We start from the raw sequence: 6,000 nt of genomic DNA, 5'->3' as shown, positions 1-6,000 counted from the left end.
CCTGCCCCTCAACCAGATCGTAGCAGTCCACATTAACAGCAAATATTTTCTACAGGTTTATTAAGAAATATATTATTCCATATTTCAATACAGGCAACTTGAACTTAAGCTTTGCACTAAATCAGAAATCACTTTTTTCTGTGAAAACTGTAAATACAAAGTATATTTTATTAAGGCTATTAATTACCAAAGTACATTTTACTAAGGCAGTACTATAATTGCATCTATTGTATATGCTTTGAAATACAGTAACAGTACATTTTTAGGAGACAGTTACTAAAATATCTATTAATGTTTTACAAAGACAGAAATAATTTTTAAAACCATTTTTCTTTATATGACCAAAATAGCTTCTATCCAATGCAAAAAAATATAAAGTATGTAATGGACCTATCTTATTTCATCAATAAAGTTCTATACATGGCATTTACAGGAGACTTACAAGATTTGACAACAATCTCATTTTGATTGGATACATTAAGAAATACCTGCATTATCAGGTGGGGAATTCTTTGGGGAATGCACAAACTGTGAAGACAGAAAATTACACAAAATGGTAGGACCCGAAAAGTGAAGTTTAGCACTTTCCATAGATCCACTGATATTGAATGTGAAGTTATCCTCCTCAAGTTCCTCCCTGGTGTGTTTCACCAGTCACCTTGAGAATTGTCCTGAGCAGCTTTGTGTACAAAGGTATTCTTCTTTCTCACACAAAAAACCCCCTGAATAATCACAGAAATGTGATTATCTGGCTACTGCCATCCATCTCCTCAACACCCCCCCCATCCTTCCCCTACTCAGTAAGAAGCAATGCAACATGAGACTGATTTGTACAGAGAGCAAAGTAGGCAAAAAAGAAGAGTAACTGCTTTTTGGACAGCTGCTTAGTAGAAACACATTCCAATTCTAGAAGAAAGGATATTGCAGCAGAGATGTACCAATTAAGCCTCTCACTCACAGCAACAAAGCAAAAAAAGCTCTCTTTCTCTCTCAAGAAAAATGGACTTCCCCTTGCAGAAAAGAAAATCAGTATTAGGGACTATTTGTCATGAAGCCACTCAAGTGAAACACTGATGCCACCAGTTAAAGCAGGTCTCCATCAACAAGCTGGGCTGGCTGTGTAAGGTTTATTGTGTTGAAAACAGTCACATTCAAATAACTTTTTTGGGTTCTTCCAAAACAATAGCAAAACGAAGAGACTACATGAGCATAATATGTTTTATTGAATAAAATTCTGCTTCTCATATTTACAGAGTGAAGTCTAGATGTAACCCAGTGAAGCATGGCAATGTGCAATTTTCATTCAACATCTGGAATATCTTTAAATACATCTGAAACAACTTACTGTAACAATCACCTGCCCATCACTGATTTCATAATTAAGGAAAATTTGAACTTGCTGAAGAGTAGCCAAGATGAACATTCAGGATAGCTGAGTTAAAAGAAAAGTGTGCTATGTAAATTCCAAACCCAAAAGATCTGATTAAAATGTCAAGAGTTTTGAAGGCAGCTTCTGTATTTCCCTGTTGTTCTTCTCCTCTCTGCAGAAAAAGATGACAAAATAAATTATAAATCTGAAGACTGAAACTAATATCTGCACATTGAACAGACAGCACACTCTAGGGTAATCTTAGTTCTTAAATTCATAATGTCATAACTTCAAGGTGTATGAACTAAAACAAATTACTACCAATTACTTACTGATTTTGTATTAAATACTATTTTACATCTTTAAAGCTGCCAGGGTAGACCCACAGAAATTAGAAATGCTGCAAATGATACCTAGAGTCAACACACCATTAATGATTGCCATTTATGCAAAGAAATTTATGATGAACTACCTTCCCTCCTACTCTAGAATGTTAAGCAAATATTTTGTATTTTTTCTACTAGATATACTATCATTCTACTATTACAGAGAAGAGGGGTCTGCTGAAGAAACTACAGTCAACACCTTTCCTGTTTACAGGGATTTTTTAAAAAAAATTCATTATTGATCCTGCATAAGTTCTCAGCAATGTCTGAATGCAAGTATAGACTTGCAGCAGCCATACTAACAGTCCAACTCATAGCTTTAGTACAGTGGTATCTTATATGTGGACGACTCACTCGTTGTAAGACACGATTCACCGACCACCTGTATGATTTTTGTCATCCAGAAGGAAAAGATTATAAACCAGGAATGTTGTGTCCTACTCAAGCTTCTGGACGTTGTTTATTCTAGTGGGTTACAGATAGCACTTATTAAGCAGGCAGTCAAGCCTGCCACATTTGTGATTTATGTATTTAAAAAAAAAAAGGTTTTTAGTCTCAGGTTAAAAAGATATTTCACAGTCTCTCATATATTATTTATCAGACAGGGAGAGAGGAAGTACAGTTGTCCTGTTCTCAAGCTAACCTGTATGAAGCCCTGCCAAACAGCCAGGAGTGCAAGGAAGACACAATTACTAACTAAAGTACCTTCCAGCTCCCTTCCTGTTTCCCAGCACCAATTTCAGTAATCAGCAACCAATTTCAACTGCATGCTTGGAAAGAAAAAAAAATTTAAATCAGCCCCCTAACATTACCTTTAAGCACCAAGATTAAACTTCTCATAAAATAGTTCTGCAATGAAGTTCAGTGTGATAACTGCATTTTTAGAGACTGTTTGTAACAGTAACAATGGTTCCTGATGAACACACACGCTCTCTCATGGAGGTAGTTAATCTAGCTTTAAAATTCAGAATTTGACAAGAAAACAACATATGCAAATGTGGTAGTAAAAGCTGCAAAATATAACAGAAAAGCACTTGGATACCTGCCATTTCTATGGTAGAGTCAGCCCTCAACATATTTGTGAACAAGAGAATATTTTATAAAACTTGTCACTATTTTCTTCGATTTCATGGCTATCTTCTGTTTCTTATTTTATGCGGTTTTTTCCCTCCTCAAACAAACAGCCAGACACTGTTCCATTTACCCAGGAAACGTATATCCATCCTAATCTCACTGCTTTTTTTAGCTTTATATGTTTTCCAACTACAGAGTTATCTGGAACACAGCTGACTACCTGCAAGCTATTTCTCATATACCTAACACAGCTACAACTTTTAATAACTGAGAAGCTGCTGAAAGAGAGACTTTGCTCTTGCCTGTCTCGCTGGTGAGGTACACAGGACACATTAACAAACACTGTCTTTACGCAGGAAATCCATCTGTACTGACAAACTCAAGATAAGCAACTACCTGTGTGTAGTTGAACAACATAGGCTGAACAAAACTAAATGTACATTAAGATAATAAGGCTAACTTTAGAAATTATTAACCACTACCCAGATTTTTTTACTCTTCCAGTATCCCCTATCCTTCCCCTATCCCTCTGGGGGGAAATGAGAGAGGCTGTGTGGGGCTGAGTTTCCAGCTGGGGTTAAACCGCAACACCAGTTTGACTATTTCTGTAACTCAAAATCCAACTCTACACCCCTCTTCACCACAGGGAACTCCCAGCTGCCCTGTCTCTCCAACAGCAGGACATGAAGGGGCCCAACCCCTCTAACACCAAGAAGGACTGACTGTGCTCAAACCCACACAAACTGTATAACCATTTCTTAGAACAACATATGAGACGGTTTGGAACACATAACTTCACTCTGTACTAATGGCAAGTAACAAATGTTACCGTGAGTACAAAAATAAGCACATGGAAAGCAATCCTTCAATTTCTTAGAAACATAAGTGGGCTACCTTACAGGCAAACTCTGTGGAGCTGACAGCAGAATGGAGCTCTATTGCAACTGCTGTGTCAAGCATGTAAGCTTGTAAGCAATGTGTAGCAAACAGAAAAATAAGGGACTACTCCCCTGAAATGTGCCTTACAACAATGGACATTAATGTTCTCTCACAGAAAAACACAGAAAAACTTTTAGTAGCTCATTCTGTAACACTAACATCTAGTCACACCAACAAAAAGATATAATGCTATGGGCACCAACATCTGGATGTTAGACAAGGCAGAAAGCAGAATTTTCTGTGTTTTTCAGACAACCACTAATGAATCTGCTCCTTGATATGCTAAATCCAGGCAAATTTTTTAGACCAGGTTTAGTGTGGATTTCCAGTGTTGAAACTGGGTTGTGCAAAATTCAATCCAATCTGAGAACCCATTTTTTCAGCTCATACCTCCCCCACTTTACCATCCTATAGGGGAACAGGGGGTTAACTAAGTCTCTGAACCACCAAATGCCCTTAGTTTGTCTCCCTTTTCTTACAGAGGTAACAGTATTTGGTCCTTTGGTTTCCTCTGAAAAGTAGCAAATCAGAGGCTATCTAGCATGACCCAGTACCTCGCCTCAAGGAACAGATACAACCAAACCATTCTCCTTAGGTAAGATACCCTGACTTTGTTACAGAGGTGCCAAACAAAAAAAGCAAATAAATCTTTAATGAGTTTACTTCAACCCAGATCAAAGGCAAGGGCAACTGTTATAAAAAGGAGCGCACTGATTACATATTCTACAAAAAAGATGACAGGTCAGAAAACAGCTTTACTTTTGTTCAGCCTGGAGGAGACTGAGGGGAAGCCTCACTGCAGTTACAGCTTCCTCGAGAGGGGAAGAGGAGGGGCAGGCACTGATCTCTTCACTCTCATGATAAGGCAGGACGAAAGGAAAGAGCATGAAGCTGTGTCAGGGAAGGTTTAGGTTGGATATCAGGAAAAGGTTCTTCAGCCAGAGGGTGGCTGGGCATTGGAACAGGCATCTTAGAGAAGTGATCACAGCACCAAGCCTGACAGAGTTCAAGGAGCATTTGGACAACAATCTCAGGCACATTATGGGATTCTTGGGGTGCCTTCCACAGGGCCAGGAGTTGGACCTAATGATCCTGATGGCTCCCTTCCAATTCAGCATATTCTGTGATTCTGTGAAATGCTCTGGTACGTCAGTAACAAGCAATATTTGAGAAAAGTAGAACTACATTATTTTTTGGAGACATTGCATCACTGGTAGCAATTCCATTTTTCATACCAAAACTCCACTACCTGCTACTGAGAGAAACAGAGTGGAATGCCAAAAAGTCTCCTGAAAGTAACTCTGCATATCCATGGCTCTAAATTTAATTCACAGTTTAATGTAGAGATAAAACAGAAGATGGCACCTAAGAGAAGGCCTACCTTGGCCCTCCTGTCTTTGGTGTCAACAGCTAAAAATCCCTTGCCTGTCCATTACAGTTTCTATTGTTTCCTTTTTTTCATTTCCCATGTACAAGACCCATCAAGACTGCATCTCAAAAACTAGGTTACTTTGTTCAGTTAAAGGAAGCACAGAATACATTGTGTTAACACATTTTCTAAACTCTTTAACTTTGGTCATTATACACCAGAAGTTCTCTCATAGCACAATTTAAAATCCTGATCAGCCCACCCCACAGTCAAATGTTAGTTAGTATAATATTATAATGAAACAAAAGATGTTACAGACTGTGAGTAACAGACACAGGAATATGTATCACCTCACAGTCTTTGTGCTCTGCAAACAGAAATCTTCAAGCATGACCAAATTACACTGAAGACCATAAAGAAAAATTATTTTTATAATAAGTATTAAACAGTAGTACTTTAACAGAACTGTAAGACACTACAGATGCTTCATGAATTTCCAATGGTTTGTGCATGTTTACAATACAGAGACAATATCCAGAGTAAACTGGGTGTTATTTGTACATTGCAGGATTACAGGCCACCCTGAGGAGTGAAAAATTATAAAATTTAACACCGTGGTTAGCCAATGAAGTAACCCTTGAGTATTCTAATAGAGACGAAAATATATTCTTTGCATAAGTATTCCTTTCACCCTTCACTTTATACTCTTTTCATTACTCAAGATTTAAGACAATTTTTAAATTGATTAAGCAAGGTAATGAATTTTAAACACTGATTTAAATGGCAGTACTCAAAAATATTAAGACACCTTTAAGACTGAAGGCCCAAAGCCATAAGAGGCAAATCTTATTATAAACAACTAA

At 37.6% G+C, this 6,000-nt stretch overlaps 1 protein-coding gene across 1 annotated transcript in view; it reads right to left on the bottom strand.

Moving 5' to 3' along the window:
• Window positions 1–1,204: 1,204 nt before the first annotated feature.
• Window positions 1,205–6,000, bottom strand: part of BCKDHB (branched chain keto acid dehydrogenase E1 subunit beta) — a 104,846-nt gene continuing 100,050 nt past the window's right edge. Inside the window, exon 11 of the mRNA XM_064412523.1 lies at window positions 1,205–1,541. The gene's annotated coding sequence lies outside the window, so the exon portion shown is untranslated. The remainder of the gene's footprint in view (window positions 1,542–6,000) is intronic.

The sequence above is a fragment of the Passer domesticus genome, chromosome 3, assembly GCF_036417665.1.
Source record: "Passer domesticus isolate bPasDom1 chromosome 3, bPasDom1.hap1, whole genome shotgun sequence".
Lineage (NCBI taxonomy): Eukaryota > Metazoa > Chordata > Aves > Passeriformes > Passeridae > Passer > Passer domesticus.
Note: the sequence above shows the minus strand (reverse complement) of the source record. Positions and strands in the feature narration are given on the sequence as shown.